This window comes from Petaurus breviceps, unplaced genomic scaffold (assembly GCF_028583685.1).
Source record: "Petaurus breviceps papuanus isolate PSGF00001 unplaced genomic scaffold, PetGlider_PUasm1.0 89824, whole genome shotgun sequence".
Lineage (NCBI taxonomy): Eukaryota > Metazoa > Chordata > Mammalia > Diprotodontia > Petauridae > Petaurus > Petaurus breviceps.
Window position 1 is genome coordinate 230,462 of NW_027187130.1, and position 18,379 is coordinate 248,840.

General features: G+C 40.3%; 1 protein-coding gene across 3 annotated transcripts in view; it reads right to left on the reverse strand.

Annotated features, from left to right (window-relative positions):
- The window catches only part of LOC138176522 (SPRY domain-containing SOCS box protein 4), a 155,380-nt gene extending 144,812 nt beyond the window's left edge, over window positions 1-10,568 (reverse strand). For 2 of the 3 annotated variants that reach the window (XM_069107311.1, XM_069107313.1), the window contains exon 1: window positions 9,912-10,568. The gene's annotated coding sequence lies outside the window, so the exon portion shown is untranslated. Of the gene's footprint in view, window positions 1-9,321; window positions 9,418-9,911 lie in introns of all 3 variants that reach the window. The other variant, XM_069107312.1, reaches the window with a different exon arrangement.
- Window positions 10,569-18,379: the final 7,811 nt, after the last annotated feature.

Here is an 18,379-nt window from a genome sequence, read left to right on the forward strand (position 1 = left end):
CAACCCCCACCTCTCAGGGATTAAGAAAAACTCATTCCATCCTAGTAACCATTTTAACCTCTCAGATTCAGACCCAAAGGATTAGTCTACTTGAATTAAAACACAATTTGAAGCCATATATTTTTAAAAGAAATAGTTTTATTCCTTTATTACTTTTAAGTATATGCTATAACTGTTAAGCGTCTCCAAATAGGCCCTGTTGTTCAGTCGTGTAAGATTCTTTGTGACCTCATTTGGGGGTTTCTTGGTGAAGATGGTCGAGTGGTTTGCCATTTCCTTCTCCAGCTCATTTGACAGATGAGGAAACTGAAGGAAAACAGGGTTAAGTGACTTATCTAGGGTCACACAGCTAAGTATCTAAGGCTACATTAGAACTCAGGAAGATCAGTCTTCCTGACTCCAGTTCCAGGGCTCTGTGCAACATGGTGCCACTTGGCAGCCCGGCAGGCCCTGTAGTGTAGTGCAAAGTGTTAAACCTAGAAGTCAGGAGACCTAAGTTTGAATCCCGATTCTGTTATTATTTTCATGATCTTGTACTTGTTGTTTATTTAACCTTTGTGCCTCAGTTTCTTCATCTACAAGATGTCCTACCTGCCTCACTGAATTGAGAATGTATGGAAAGTACTCCATACATTATTATTAATACCATTTGTTTAAGTCTTATGGGACTCAGTTTCTGTATCTTTAAAATGTGGAGGTTGGATTGTTTAAACTCTAAATTCCCTTTCCACCTTAATATTCTATGATTCATTCATGGAAACCAACAATTAAGGCACTGAAGTCCTTAAAAAGATCTTGTTCAATATGTTCCCAGTAAGTTAAATATGTTCCTAGTGATCCTACATACCTTACTAATTGTCTCAGCAAATCTTTTCTTCTCCAGAATCCAAAGGGAGATTCAAGTCCTTCTCTCACCCAAATCATCATGAATGCTATATCCCTTGGACCCAAGACGATGTGGTTTTGCTGGATGACTCTATAACTTGGTTTCCATGGGAATCTTGTCTGTATTTCTGAGTGTGTTCGCTAAAGTCAGTGGGGTGGGTTCTTTTAGCCTAGTGATTGGTACGGAGACCAGTTGGAAATGTGGAGTGGTGCCTCCCAAGCAGGGAGAGAAGGGATGATGTGAATGTAAAAGGAACCGGTGGTATGTAGATAGCCAGCCTAAGGAGCCTGAAAAGGTTGCTTCTCCTAGCACAGCATAGCTGGGACGATAGCTTTGCCAATTTACCCTGCAAATTCATTTGTAAAAGACCCAACTATTTGAGAGCCAGGTGGTAACAAGAATTCAGAACCTCCTAACCTTTCCTCACCATAACTGGGGAACATAAGATACAGATAAATGGGAATGGACCTCCATTTGGCACAACAGAAATAGTTCTGAAAACTTAGGTGTAAATTAAATTTTCTTAAGTCAAACTACACCTAAAAATGTATTATGGCCTAGGGATAGTTTTCCCAACCAAAGGATCATTTTGGGGGCATAATTTTATTAAAGCAAATAGTCAAATATTCTTTTTTTTTTTTAGACAATTAAGGTTAAGTGACTTGCCTGAGGTCACACTGCTGGTGTCTGGGGCAGAATTTGAACTCAGGTCTTCTTTATTCCAAGGCCAGTGCTCTATCCACATAACTGTCCCTGTCAAATATTCTTGATTCTGATAACCTATAATTCGCTTGGCAAATAAAAATCTGAGTAAATTAGGTTTTCTTAAAATAAAGGCATGCCAGAGTTAGACAAAAACACGCACCCATCAAGCTTAACCTAAAGAGATCACAAGATGGACCTGCCACAAAATCATTAACACACAACATGTGTGGCACATGAATATATACATGTTTACAGATGTACATGTGTATTCATGTGCGCATAGAGGTATTTAGTGATTTAAAAACAAACAGGTGTTGGGCTCCCCTCCCTGTAATGTCAGACAAGGTTGATTTTCCTAGTTCCACCTCCTTATGCTCACTGAATTGAGAGAAAGGTATTAGAGGGTCCTGTCTGATTTAATTAAGCTGCTCCTTGGAGGAGTGAGGAAGGTGAGGGAAGAAAGTCAGAGCCTAGGAGAAAAGAAAAGATATATAGATAGAAATGAAGGGGGAATGTAATGGTCCTAAGTAGTTACACTTATAGTTTAGGAATAAACAAGTAACTAGTATGATATATCCTGTAGTAAAGATAATAGTCAATTCCTAAGAATGCATAGGTGTAGTAAGATAATACATTGTGTAGCACTGATTTCCAAGTTACATTCATTAACAATCTACCAATATATACTGGGGCATCTACCTTGGGACAGCTAGGTGATGCAGTGAATAGAGCACCAGCCCTAGAATCAGGACTGGCACCAGTACTGTAGTCAGGAGAACCTGAGTTCAAATCTGGCCTCAGACACTTGACACAACTAGCTGTGTGACCTTGGGCAAGTCACTTAACATCAATCGCCCTGCCTTCTCTCCTCCGAAAAAAACAAACCCCAATATATACTTCAAGGTTACAGGTTCAGTTGTCTACCCTCAGCTTGTTTCTCTCTCCACTCTCTCCTTGGGAGAACTCACCTAATTTCAAGGCTTCAACGAAATTTACATCTCTAACTTATAGAAGCAGATCTAACTGGTAATATACACTTCTAGCTCATTAATTTTAGAATGATAAAGATACCATAGAGGTCATCTAGTCCACCCCCCTCATGTTACACATACCCCAAATAAGGTCCAGAGAGATGAAATGAGGAATTGCCCCCAGTCAAACAGAGCTGAGATTTGAACCCAGGCCCACCAACTCTGGTCCCCCTGCTCCCTCCTTCTACTATACTATGCTCTTTCTCTTTAGCCTGTCTTCCAAACTTCAGGCCTTTTTCTCCAAATGCCTGTTGGACATTTCCACCCAGATGCTCTACCAAGCACCTCAAATTGAATATGTTTAAAACCAAAGCCATCATATTCCCACCCAGATTGGATTCTCCTCTGGAGAATTCACTTCCTGTGATCAATAGTGCCATTACTGTTCCAGGCTTGAAACTTTGCAGTTATACTTGACTCTTACTTCTCCAATAAAAGTATTTTCTGGGCCTTCCCTATACTCTGTAAATCCTATCAAAGACTCCACCCAAGCATAAAGTTAACCCTATACCTGGAAACCAGAATTATCAAGCAAACATAGCAGCATGATCAAACAATAATGGTCCCTTCAGAGGGGGCCATTTATATCTCATTTTACTGAGGGGAAACTGAGCCCTTGAGATTAAATGGCTTGCCTGAGATCACAGAGGCAGAAGTGGCAGAAATGGGGATTTGAATCAGGTTCTCTGACTCAAAGTCAGTTACCTTCTCTACCTACCTTCTGAAGTGGAAGGAACACTGAATGTACAGTCAGAAGGTCTGGGTTCTTTCTAGCCTGTCCCTAACACTGTCCATTGGAACCTTGGGCAAGACACTAATCTTTCTAAACCTCAATTTCTCCTCTAATAGAAAGGACATCTACACCAATAATTGTTGTGGCAATTAATTAAGATAATAGATGTGAAAGTAGTTTGTCTTTTCTAAAGCACTATACAAATGCAAGGTGGTATCATTATTTCAGAAGGCAAAGATGCCTAAGGAAAGTAGAAATGGAATTACCAGAATCCCCAGGAAGCCTGTTTAACTCCCAGAACAGAGGAGGAAGGTTCCTTTTAATTATCTGGCTGTAAGCCAGAAGCTCACATGAAAATCACGGGCAAATCAAGGAAAATGAAATAATTTCCAATGTGTGTATTTTACTCTTCTCGGAAGGGCAGAAAACGGCCACACTGAGCACAAAGGTTCACTCCCTTAGCCCAAGTCCCTAGACAAATAACAAATGTAGCCTAGGCAAATATATGCTGAATTCTGGCAATCCTTTCTGAATATAGTCATATTACCTGGGTACTCAGATACTCAAGATAGATCCTCACTCTACGTTTGACAGCCTCCAGACGCTGAGAGGGCCAAGTTAATTATTAGATCTAACTATTAAATCAGCATGGGACAGAGAAGGAGGTCACTCATAGGTTTAACTAGTCTGACAAAATTTGTAGTAAGAGGAGAGAATAGTTCACCCTGGGGATCCTGACAGGGGACAGAATGGCTATTCATTTGTTAGTGTTGCCTTGACTGGCTCCTGAGAGGAACTCCTAGGTCTGACCACCCTGAATTTTTTCTCCTATCTCCTTTCTTCCACTCCTCACTTATTGCTTGTGGGGCACACACAGTGCTTGGTTGCTAGGATCTCACTCACCTCATGATGCAAAGACAAGAGTCCTATGGCCATGGGCAAATGTACCTAAGCCAGTTCCTACCAGCTCTTTCTGAGAGTTAAATTTTCAATGTGAGCATTTATACCTTGGAAATTGCAACCACTACAAATTCAGGGTTTGATTTATGGTTTTGTTGATTGTCTCAACTTAAGAAAGTAGTCACTCAATTGCCCTACCTTTCCCCTCCAAAAAGCAAAAATAAACAAATAAATAAATAAATAAAGGTCGTCAAAAAATGGTCATAATGCAGATTAAGCTTAAAAGTGTCTCTAAATCATCAAGAAGCTGGTAATAATACAGATGAAACTTAAAAGTGTGTCTTTGTGTACATTTCTTTTCAGAGAACCTGTTATTAAACATTTACCAGCATACCACTGGTATGCACATACACACTGGTCCTGCCTTAGCTCTTGGTTCTGACACCAAATGAAATCCTACTCAATGAAAGTCCAACTCAAATGCCATCTCTTTGATAAATCTTTTTCTAAAAAAAAAAATAAATAAAATTAAATTTAAAAAAGGGCGGCTAGGTGGGGCAGTGAGTAGAGGGCTGGCCCCCCAGAGTCAGGAGGACCTGAGTTCAAATGTAGCCTCAAGACACTTAACACAAAAACTAGCCATGTGACCTTGGGCAAGTTACTTAACCCCAATTGCCCTCCAAAAAGCAAAAAAAAATTTAAATAAATAAAATAAGATAAGATAAATCTTTTTCTAATCTTTATCAATAACAACTTTCCCCTTCAGACCTCACACAGAACTGAGTTTTGCACCTTTCTAATGAATTTCTCATGTAAACTGTATATTGTAGTAACCCAGTGTTTTGTTTTATGCCCCAAATAATTAATGGGGATGATAGATGTCTCATCTAGATGTTTATTCCCCAGTATATTAACTCTGTGACCCTGGACAAATTACTTAACCTTTCTTTTCCTCAGTTCCTTCATCTGTAAAATAGGGAGAATAATACTATCTCTTGAGGCAGCTAGGTGGTGCAGTGAATGGACCTGAAGTCAGGAGGACCTGAGTTCAAATCCTGCCTCAGACACTTGACACACTTACTAACTGTGTGACTTTGGGCAAGTCACTTAACCCCAATTGCCCTCCAAAAAGAAAAATACTATCTCAGGGCTGTCTTGAGGATCAAATGATATTAATAATTGTAAAGCACTTAGCACAGGGCTTGGCACATAGTAATATATACATATATATTATACACACACACACACACACACACACACACACACACTTTGTTGAACTGAATGAGATAGAAGCTGTCAGACAGGTTTTAAACTTTACTCTTTTCCCATAAAAATACTTCCAAGGCATTTCAGCTGAAGACTGCACCAAAAACCAAGGCTAGGGTTATGGAATCATGTAGTCAAAGCCAAAAGCTTCCTTAGGTACCACTGAATCCAACTTCCTCATTTTATAGACAAGGATACGGAGGTCCAGATAATTTAAGTGATTTATCCCTTCTGACTCAAAATCTCTGACACTGTGATGGGTATGTGTCCTCTTATACAATAAGATTTTCAAGTCAATGAAAGTCTCCCCTCTCAAAAAAAGAAAAAAAGTTAACATTTCTATAGTGATTGGAACATGCCAGACACTGTGCTAAGTGCTTTACAATTATTATCTCACTTGATCCTCAGGACAATCCTGGAAGGTACAATTATTATCCCCATTTTACTGATAAGGGAACTGAGACAAAGAGAGGTTAAGTAATTTGTCCAGAGTCACACAGCTAAAAAGTATAGATTTGAACTCAGATTTTCTTGATTCTAGGCCAGGCACTCTTATGCCTCTATGACTCACACACAGCCTTGCCCTAGACCCTAAATAATTAAGGCATTATAGGCCCAGGCTAAAATTCAAATTGGTTGAAAAGAAAGGGGGAAATGTGAAACCATCATTTGCCATTAATACCAGATTGTAGACCATTTCTTCAGAATGGGCAGGTACTTTAAAGGAATCTGCCTTAAAGAAAATGTTTCTCATACCTAGGATTCCAAAGCTTAAAATAAGTTATTTTAGGATTATCTATTGTTTTTTATCTGCACTTTCCCCAGACTCTCACCTGACCTATTCTAGTCTATCAAGCTCCTCATACCGTAGTCTTTGGTGTATATCTCTTCTACATTTCCACCCTATCTTTATCTATTACCTTTTCCAATTCTCCCTGAAAAGATTTTTTCTAAAAGCCTAGCTATTTCTTGAGGCAAGGATCCCTGCAACCTAAGCAGGACCCATAAGAACTGTTTTCCCAGAGTCCCCTCCTTAGTTCTTTCAGTACTCAGACCACCAAGGAAGAGGCTATTATTACCCCTAATAACATCATCTTATTGGGTTGACAATCTATGACAATATCCCCAGCTTTTCTTAACAGCCTACCATCAATCTGTCATCCACTGACAACCTTCAACCATTATTAAAATCTGTTTACATTTCCACCCTTTAACCTCTCAAGGTAAAAGTTGTACGTTTTTATTCCTTAAACTTTCCTTATACATTATTATCACACAGGTATTTCTCTAGCCCTAAAAACTAGGATTATCAAGCAAATGTGATAGCTTGATCATAGGAGAACTGGAAAGGGCTTTAGAAGTCACTTAGTCCACTCTCCTCATTACAGATAAGGAAACTGAGCTTCAGACAAATGAAGTAGTTGCTGGGGTCTGGGAAGATCGGAGCATCCATTAGAGCAATAAAGACTATTAAGTTAACCAATCATTGGCCTTCATTCAAAAAGAGCCTAAGTCTACTCTTTCACTCACATTCCACTTTAAGACACAGCAGGGAACAGGGTGGTAGTATTCCTCAGTATAACAACTGAGCTACTTAACACCAAGCTAACACTGAACAAAGAGGAGGAGGGGGCATGGAGATAGAAGTGGGAGGTCCAGGCCTACAGTCGGTAAGGAATTTACATTCGAGTAAACAAAGCTAAAAAACAAATCTGGAGGCTAGGGTTCTTTTTTAGCGTTCTGCAGGAAAGACCATGTGGCTTCTCAAGTAGTCCCAACTAGAAAAAAGGTATAAGCCCAGGCTATCGGCCTTAATAGCTTATCTTGGAAAATGAATGAGATCAGGCTTAGAAAGCATGAGTTTCTCAAGTGAAATGTGCTTGATGCGAAGCTATTACTATTATTAAGTATAGGCTCATAAGATTTACAGCTGGAAGGAACGTTAGAGACTAAGTCTAAAGCTCTCCTTTTACAAATAAAGGAAACTGAAGATGAGGGAGGGTGACTTGACCTGTTCAAGGTCACACAGGGAATAGAAAGCAGAGCCACCATTCAAAACCAGGCACTCTGACTCCAAATTTATTGCTTGTTCTACATCATGCAGTTTCTATTATGGGAGAAGGGGGGAGAGTGATCAAGGAAAGAGGTCAGAACCTATGATTTCTTCAGTATTAGGAATTCCCCAAGTAGAAAACTCCCCACAGTAATTCCTAGTCTTAGAGAGTTAGTTGCCTGAGGCACTGAAGGGTTAAGTGATTTAGTCAGTTATCACAGCTAAAATGTCAGTGGCTGAATTGGAACTCAGGTCTTCCTGATGGCAAAATACTTCTATACACTATCTCATACTGTCACACAGCTATTACTACAATTATAATAAATTTTTTTACTACTTTTGGTCATAACTCCTATATTAGTAGACTTGGTACCTTGGTAATATTTTCTTTCTTGACTTTCAAACATTTGGGTATTGTCCACCTTAAAAATATATGCTTTTTGTTAGGGTCAGAGTAGCTTTTGTTGGAGGCAACTAGGTGACTCATTTGGATAAAGTACTGGGCCAGGAGTCAGAAAAAACCTGAGTTCAGATATGGCCTCAGACCTGAGCTAACTTTGTGACCCTGAGCAAGTCACTTAACCTCTGTTGGCCTTAATCCACTGAAGAAGGAAATGGCAAACCACTCCAGTATCTTTGTCAAGAAAACCCCATGGACAGTATTGAAGTGTGTAGTCACAAAAAGTTGGACAAGACTGAACAACAGCAGCTTGTTGGGGAGGTGGGAAGACCTGCTGTGGTCTTGGGGCTTGGTGATTACAGGCTGAGCCCACAGAGGAATAGAAAGATAATCCTGAACTTGCCTCTATTTTATTTTTCTATTTCCTGAGAGACAAAGAAATAAAGCTACATATTTCATACATGATATACGAAAGTCTGATCAAATGTAGGGCTTCAGCATTTTGTGTGTGATGGAAAAGTGTTTATTACCTAGGAAGTAAGGATACTAACCATAATGTAAGGTATATTCAAGGGGGGGAGGAAAAGGGAGGGTATATATGTCAAGTATTATTTTGCCAGCACTTTGGTAGACCTCATGAACTTGAAATGAAGGTAAATGGGAGCATTAGATTTGAAGATTTACATGGGAATGAAGCTTTAAGATCTACAGGTAATTCTCAATTTACTTACTGGTTGGGGATTCTTGGGGGAGTGGAAAAAGTTATGAGTCAGCAGACCAAGGTTCTAATCCCAGATCTGCAACCAACTAGCTATGTGGCTTTAGGCTTAAAAATTTAACCTATCAGTTTTTCAGTCTGTAAATTGGGGCTAATCACACTTTCCAGTCCACCTCCTAGAAATGTTCTTAAGAACATTCAAGGCAAGTTAAAAGCACTTTACAAAGGTCAAATATATTAAAAGTGAAAAAGCATACCAGCTCAGAAAGAATTCAAGTCTTTAACTTTCTATTTTAGCCACAAATACTGCTTAGAAACACACAAGAACACCTTTATCCTCTCGGTACTGGAATGTGTTTAAATGGCAGATTCTTTGAGAAATAAGTAAAACCAATCATGAACCGAATATTTTTAGGCCAATCAAATGTGCTGAGTTAGAAGAGAAATATATGGTGGAAGTCCATTGCAACTCTAGGACAGTGAAACCCTGTGGATTGTGTTTCCCGATGGGATATTTCCTAAATCGCACCACATCTCCCCAGAATACCAAGGATTCTGTTGCAAAATGAAAAGAAAAGAAAAAAGCTTTGCCAACAATGACAGAATTAGCGCTGTCTCCGGACACTTACTTTGGAGATCTTGAATCCAAACGGTTCCTTTGGCCTTTGGTTTCAGGGGTATTCCCAGGCTTTCTTTATCCAAGTTTGGATTACAAACTGGAGGGCCTGGGGGAAGGGGGGGGGGGAATTAATTTAGACCAGTGTACAACCTGGGCGATTCAACCTCCGCCGGAGAGTGATGCTGGCACAGGCGTTCACTGGGTTACTCAGAGAACCACCGAGCTCCTGGAGGTTGTCAATAAATCAAACCGCCCGCGAACAAAAGCTGCAAGAATCGTCCCCCCTCCCCCCCACCCCCCCATTGCTTGCTTGGGGCAGATGCTTGTCACATACCAAAAAAAAAAAAAAATCACCCTTCCTGTTCCTAAGGAGCGAGGGGGCACGGAGACTCCCTGGGGAAAGAGGGTAGTGGACTGGGAAGAAGTATGGATTGTGTGTATGCAGACCACAACAGCGTGCTTCAGAACAGCTTCATAAAGGCATGCATGGTGCTTAACTTGTAAAGCAGTCGGGATCCGATCAGTCCCCCTTTGAACAGCTTAAAATTCAAACCCAGAGAGCTGAGGAAGAATGAGCCATAGAGAGATTACGGTACTTACCATAAAATACATATATGAATCTAGTTATCTCCAAGTGCCAGCCAATTTCCAGCTCACCGAGTCTACGAGCAAAGCTCCAACTCGCCCAGCAGCCGCGCCCCGTTGGGTGACCGGGAGGAGGGGGTATGGAATTCCGGGCTCCTCTCTCCTTCTCCGGAGAGCGCGTCCTCCCAAAACTGACCCCGGTAGCGCGCAGGGAGGGAGAGAGCGCTTCCAGGCTCTCGGGAAGACCGGGGCCGCCCCAGAGTTGCAGAGCACTTGGAGAAGTTGGGAGCCTCAGCAGCGGCGGGAAAGAAACATCTGTCTGCTGGTCTGTCTGGGGCGGTCAGGGGCGCCGCGGTCAGCGCGCGTACTCGGGCAGCAGAGGAGACATGGAGTGCGCCCGGCCAGTGCTGGGAGCTCGGTCTCTCAGGGGCCACTGGCCCTAGTGCCTCGGCCCCCGGGGCTCCTGCAGGCTCGCTTCCCCTGTGCCCCGGGGCGATGCAGTGACTGCAGTGAGCTTCTTCTCTCTGGGCCGGGAGGCTTTGTGCCGAGATCCTGACTTCTGCTATAGCTGTAGCCGCTGCTGTTGTTACTGCTGCCGCTGCCGCTGCCGCCGCCGCCGCCGCCGCCGCCCGCCGGCTCCCCTCCTTCCAGGACAGGGAAGAGGCTGCAGCTGAAAGCCGATCTGGCTGAGCTCATCCCTGAAGGCCACTAATCCAATAGCCTGGGAAGGAGCAGCAGATGGCAACGCCCCTTCCCCCACCATCCCAGCTCCCGCTTGGCCTGGCCCAGCCCAGCCCTGCCCAGCCCGGCCCAGCCCGTCCCAGCTCGGAGCTACGCTACTGGCTTCCCAAGGCCACCCGCTGGCTAGAAAGCGAAACGGATTACCCCTTCATTGGTAGCCTTCTTGATGTCATTTCATTTTATTCATTCATTCCACTTCCATTCATTCAGCTATTTATCTAGCGCCTACTAGGTGCATTAGCATTGTGGCGGATACACACATTTCCTGGTGAGGTTGCTTCGCTGCCAATATAAGAGCAGCTTAGGTGGACGAGGAAAGCTAAAAACTGCATCATTTACTATCTGCCCCAGTGCCCTCACTTCCTCACGCTTTTTTTTTTTTCCCTAAAGCAGCAACTCCACTTCATCCTTCAAAGATCAACTCAAACCCCACTTCTTCTGATAAGTCTTCCCTCTTCAACCAGCGAGCTGTCTCCACTGAATTCTCTCAGAATTGATCGGCGTCACCTATTTGACACTTAAAGTCTGCTTTGGGTTAACTGTCTCACTTGTGTGTTATGTTCTCAACTGAATCGTACGCTCATTTTTTTTTCATCCACGAATCCATCCATCCATCCAAGCACTGACTAGGTGCCTACTCTGCGCACTGAGCTGAGCTAGGTGCTAGGGGGAGGTACAAATATAAATAAAATAAGAGTATCTGATCTCAAGGAGTTAGCAGGGGCCGGGATGAGATACCTGAATTTTAAAAAAAAAAATTTAAATAAGAATATAAATATAAATTTGTAAGAGGAATACAAATAGTGCAGAGTTTAAGATGAGGGAAAGATCACTGTGGGGATGGAAACCAACATTAAGACTTCATGGATAAAGTAGTTTTGGAAATGGGTAAAGATGAAGGAGGAGGAGAGTGCTTTCTGCCAGTAGGGGAAGTTTTCAGCAAAGGCTTTTAGATAGAGGTGGAAAACCTCATTTGGGGATGAGAAAGCATCCATGGGGTCCATGGGGCAAGGGGTGAGAAAGAGTAGTATGAGTTAAGGCTGGAGACATAAGTTTATGACACTGTATCCAAAGAATCTACCTTGTGAAGATCAAAAAAATATCAGAAACACTCCCTAGAAATAGCTCCACGTTCCCTTCAGGCTATGATTCTGATGAGGGCACTAAGAAAGAGTTGGGACAGGCCATAGTTCCTCTCTATCAAGGTAACCTTAAGATTAAAAATGCACCTTGGAGATCTCTAATTTCACTTTGGTAACCCATTATCAAAATCAACCTTTCTAGCTCTTTGTGGGCAGGTTTCAAATTTTATTCTTTTTAACTCTGCACCACCACCACCACCACCCTCCCCCACCTAAAGAAGAACTGAGCATACAGTAGGTACTTAAAAAATGCTTGTTGTCTCATTCTTTTTACCCCAGATTTAGATCATCTCTATCTTATGAAATGGAAAACTGAGAAGACTGATTTCACGAAAATAGGTATATTTGCCATATTTGGAAAGGAAGAGAGAAGGAAAGGGACAGATATGAAAAGAAGAGGAAAAAGGGGGACAAAGGTGTAAATACTGTGAAAGTGGGAGAGTCAGGGGTAGGAAAGTAAGGGCTTTTTCTGAAATCTGTTTGTGAGGCAATTGACCAAAGAAAAGGGGCTTAAGAATGATTTGTGTTTTGGAGGACCCAGAATAGGAAGATAATGCTAAATTCGTGAATAGAAAGAAAAAGAAAAGAAGGGAGGTTAGTTTTGATTTTATACCAAGAGATGACTATACACGTAGAGGTGGAGATGGGGGAAATTATATTAGGAATTTTATTATTAAAGATCCTCTTTTTGGAATTAGTTATTCTCTGGGGGTAGTTTGAAGTCCTTGAATTTTTGTGTTAACCTCAATTCAGAACATCTACATTTTTAATAGAGCCCCACATTTATTTTTTTTCAATCAAGCAAATATTTGTTCAGCTAATATTGTATTCCAGACAATGAAAGTTATACAGGAAAAAAAAAAGTATAAGACATTCCTGAATTCAAGAAGCTTGTAATCTAATTGGGGAGATAAATTAAATACACGTAAAGGTAACTAAGTATAAGAGTAGTATATGATGATTGCCATATCAAAAATGTCCCTAAAGTCTTTGTGCAGTTTTAATCCTTATGATTTTAAAATGCATCTACAGAATGTCTTAAAAATATTGGGACACCCTTTATTAGAAGTACATATAATAAAAGTTACTGTAGTTCAAAGGTGGAATTATTCCAGTCAACTTTTTCCCCCCATATATAAACAACATTTTTTTTGTCTACGTTAGGGGCTGGAATGCATATCTGTATCTTCATAAGCTCATGGATTTAGATTCAACTTGAAAGGACCTTAAAGGTCTTCCAGTTTAACCCAGCCATGTTTACAGCTGAAGAAACTTGCCACTCATGGTGCTTGGAGAGCTCTGTTTTTTGGAGGGTCAGCAAGGCCTACAGCTGAGGAACAATGACTGGATCTCTGTTATAAGTGAAGCAAAGAGATCCAGTGAGTGCCTGGAATAGTGGGTATGTCACAGGATTTAGAGCTAAAAGGGAATCTTATAAATTATCTAATTCAACCCTCTCATACTATAGGTGAGAAAAATGAATTCCCTGGAAATGGATGGAGTTGCCCCAGGGTATATAAGTTGTAAGTAGCAAATCTGCAGTTCAAATTTGGGTATTTGGACTCTAAATTCAGTATTTTTTGCACTACACCCATGTTTAACAAATGTCAATTGAACAACAGCCACATTTCTATGGTGCATTAAGGTTTACAAAATGCTTTTATCATAACACCTTGTAAAGGTAGATAGTGCAGATATTATTATCTCCATTTTACAGATGAGCAAACAAACTCAGAGAAATAAAGTGGCTTGCCCAGTGCCACACAGTAATGCTTAGTGCTTCATTTATCAATAGAACATTGATACAGAAAGGGACTTTAGTCCAAACCCCTCATTTTACAGGTGGAGGAAACTAAAGACTATTGAGAGAATATTATTTGTCCAAGGTCACCAGTGAGTTGATGGTAGAACCAAAATTAGAACTTAAATCTTCAGATTTCCAGTTTTATATTTTTTCCATTAGTATATAAAAGGCCCATTTAAAGGCCTTATTTATCCAGATAGACTATCAACACTGATCTAATGAAGTAGAAATTCACTTCCCCTTGAAAGTGTATATATTTGTGGTTAAACAACATCCTTTATGATGGCCAAAAGAACATCAGAAATGTACTCTTCCTCGAGGCAAAGAGCAAAGATCTCTCCAACCCAGGATTCTGCATAATGAAAGTATTAGTGAATCATTTGGGCAGAGTGAAGTTTGTACGATGTCAAATTGAAGAGGTTAAAGTTGGACCACATATAACTTTAACTTCCATTTAATAATCCATTAAAAATTCTTGTTTTGCCACTAATTAGTTGTGTTGCCTTGCACAAGTCACCTAATTTTTCTGGGCCATAGTTTCTTCATCTATAAAATGAGGGTTAGATGGATTAAGTGACTCTAAGGTACTTTCTAGCTATAATTTTTTTATTTAATATGTTTTTGGAAATTCCATATTGGAATTTCTCCAAAGAAGCGACATTATGTCATGGGCCTAAAATAGAAGAACTGATATAATATTCAGTCCTTCAGATGTTCAAATGAAACTACTGAGAGATCATGAACTTTGACTTGTTTTCCTAGCAATAAGCCTGGATTTATTTTACTCCCTCATTTGGCTTCTCTTGTGGCCAATATCCCTCTTGTGAGTAAAGGGGACAGCTAGTCACCATTGAAGGTGGTGTCCTTTGGCCATGATTTCACAAAACCTGATGTTCTAAGCATTTATCTACTGGTAAAAAACAAAAACAAAAAACAACCTCTCCCCCCCCCAAAAAAAAAGCTCCCCCACAAAAAGACAGCAAACCCAGATTCCTCCTCTGCTGTGATTGGTCTTTGTTTTTCCATCCATTTCTCATTTCTAATACTGAAATACTAACTATTCCCTCAATTTCCTGCCCTTTCCACAGAGAATACCAATCATATTTTAATAGGAGTTGAGGAAATACATTCAGTGTCAATATTTAAGATGTCAGGATTCTCAGGGGATTAGCCAAAAAGAGGAGAATGATCAGAGACCTCATCCAATTTCTTAAGGTGAAGTTTTCATTTTTCAGTAATTCATATTTTTATCTTGTCTGCTGATGTCATTGTGATCTTTGGAAATATTATGTAAGGAGTCTGGACCAGATGGTCTCGAAGGTCCCTGTTAGCTCTGTTCTATTCTCTGACTCTTGTTTCAAACATCTTCAGTCAGACAGCATAACTACCTAAACTCTTTTCTTTTAAACAAGGCATTTACTTTCTAGTTCACTTAAGTCCTCTGAATTGCAATGCCACTAACCATTTCAGAGCATAGTAGATCAGGCAAAGATGCCACCTGAATCCAAAAATTAATATGCATTCTTCACCCTGAGGCAGAGATAATTTACCCTGGAAGCCCTAATTGTATTTCCTCTGAATCATTTGCATCCTATTAGATGATTTACATACTGTCTGGGCTGTAAGGTCCCCAAGCCTTCTCCTACCCTCACCATCATTTTTATTTCTCTTTTGTGGTTAGGTTATTAGAACTGGGGCAATCTTGGAGTAGTGAGTTTTTTTAATGAAAACACTGGTATAATGTGGTATAGCTCTCAGGTAGTCTGAAATGAGAATTATAAAAGATGTAGACAACTAAACCATGGTTGACTACAAAACTAAGATAATTTTATATTGTAAAAAGTTGCATTTTGTGTTCTATTAGATGTTATTAAAGGGGTAAGGACTTCTGATAACAAAAACAACATTGCTAGATCAGAGAGTTTAGTTACTGTATTTTGTTATACCAGAGGGATACATATCATTGAAAAATTGTGCCACATCCATAAGAATCTGAATATTATGTCAATATTTTTGTAACAATGTAAAGGAATTCGGATTTAGGGCTAGAAGGGACCTTAGAAATCATCTAGGTCAACTCCCTAATTTTAATTTATTTTTGCCTTTGGTGTTAAGTAATTTGCCCAAGGTTACACAGCTAGTTTTTTTGTGTGGGTGTTAAGTGTCTGAGGCCTGAACCGAACTCGGGTCCTCTGACTCCAGGGCCAGAGCTCTTACTCAATGTGCCACCTATCCACCCTGCAGCTCCCTAATTTTAGAGGTAAAGGAAACAGATTCAGAGAAATGAATTTTCCAGGATCACAGGAGTATTATGCAGTAAAATTGTGATCTGGACCCAGGTCCTCTGACTACAAATTCAGTTCTGTTTCCATTAATTTTTTTTTGACTGAACAAATGTTTTGTTCCTCTTTTACTTTCTTTTAGCTGGTTTACTCCAACAGATGAGCTTTTTGTTTGAATTATAATTGGATGGTCAGTCCCTGGATTAGTCACACTAAATGTCTTTCTGTGCAAAAGCATAAAAAATACAAAATGGAAGATGGTGGGGAGCTGGGAGGAACTTGATCCTACCACAGGAACATTTGGGTCCTGGGCTTCAAAAGATTTACTTATAAAGAAGTCTGGGAGTACTACTTGGGAAAGACTATTGGTAGTCACATGGAAAATTCAGGCACTGTATTTGTGATTTTAGATATATTAATGGTCCCCCCTCTTTCATTTCTTTTATTTTTTGCTTTTTTTTGGAGGGCAATTGGGATTAAGTGACTTGCCCAAGGTCACATGGCTAGTTTTTGTGTTAAGTGTCTGAGGCTGGATTTGAACTCAGGTACTCCTGACTCCAGGGCCTGTGCTATTCTCTATTTTTGTGTGAGTGTTAAGTGTCTGAGGCCTGAACTGAACTCGGGTCCTCTGACTCCAGGGCTAGATATATTTCCCTATACTCTATTCACTGTGCCACCTAGCCGCCCCCCCCCCCTTTCATTTCTTATCTCTTGGTAGGCAAAAGTATGATTTCTGGGAAGGTAAACACAATTTGATAAATCGACAAATCCAGCATAAGTCTGAAATGTCCTTCTTCATACTCTCTGCCTATTCAAATCCTATCTATACTTCAAGAACCAGTTCAAAACAACTAAATGACCATTCCAGATGGAACCAATCTCTCCTCCTTTTGAAATCCTACCAATCATTGTTGGTATAATTCATCTGGTAATTAATCAAGTCTGTCATGACATCTCTTCCATTGTTGCCTTGAAGTGTTATTTAAATTGTGTTCTGTCATTTCACTGCACACAAGATTTGTGTTCCTAAATAGATTATGAGTATTTAAGTGAGGTAATGGAAAGAGTGCTAGAGTCAGAAGACTTTCTTTTAATCCTGGTTCTATTATCATTGCTTCGTGTGACTGTAAGTGACTTACTTAACCCCACTGGGTCTCTCTCACCTGTAAAAAGATAAGGGGGACCTGGGAGATGCCATTAAATTAGTTAAGATAAATTGTGGAACATGCTACTGGTGGAACTAACAATTAGTATAATCTTTCTGGAAAGAATTTAGTAGTATATAATAAAAGCCATGAAAATGATCATACTCTTTGACATATGGATACTACTACTAGGATTAGATATTTTTTTTAAACCCCAAACCCCAACAATTTATTTTGGGATGACAAGACTGTCTGGAAGGGACCTCAGAAAGCCTTTATTGCAACCTCCTCACTTTATTTTATTTATTTATTTTGCTTTTTGGAGGGCAATTGGGGTTAAGTAACTTGCCCAAGGTCACAAGGCATGTGTGTGTGTGTGTGTTAAGTGTCTGAGGCCAGATCCCAACTCAGGTCCTTCTGACTCCAAGGCTGCTGTCTACTCACTTTGCCACTTAGCTGCCCCTAGGATTATACTTTAAGAACAATAGACCAATTTATAAAAACAACACCATCACTATTCACAACAATTAAAAACTAGAAACAATCCATGGATTGGAGGTCATATAGTTCAACATTCTCATTTTAGGGATGACAGAACTGAGCCCCATTTCCTTCTTGCTTAGGGTCTTAGGAAACTCATATCCTCACAGTGTCTATTGCTAAGGCACAGATTTTAACCTGTCAATAAACATGTTGGTTTTATTAAAGTGGAGGTGGTGAGCTGGAATGAAAGTTGCTTGGAGCTTTTCTAAGGACTATTAGAGAGAAGGGTTGAAAAATAATTACTAGCACACTATCTTTCTTTTCCCTTCTCCTCCCTTTCCCAGTCTATTATGCCTACAGCTGGCCCTGCTATATCTGTCTGAGACAATTGAGGGTCAGAGAAAGAAAAGAAATTGGCCCTTGTGAGGCTGCAGGAGGGAATCAAGGACAGACAGTCATGGTCGAAAAACCCACCTAGGGAGGGGAAGTGATCAGACTGCATGTCTGAGAGCGTAGGGGGAAGGTAGTACCCAGAATGCACAGATAATTCACATTGTGGATATTTGGCCTACATTCACAAGTGAGAATTACCTCTATTTGGTAGTTTGCTTCAATTCAATTTTAGATTATATTTATGGAAACATGGAAGCATTTTATCTCCTTCATGGAACACAAATAGCTCACACTAGTATGTCAGACTTTTCTTATAATAGCCCTACAAGGTCAGTAGTATAAGTGTTATTTTCCAACTTTGACAGAAATGGTAACTGAGGCTCAGACTGGTGACTCACTACAGTTGGTGAGTTAGGGAGAGAGAACAGGAACACAGGTCCACCAATTGTTAAGTCCATTGTTCAGACCTCTGTACACAGATTATCTACTAATT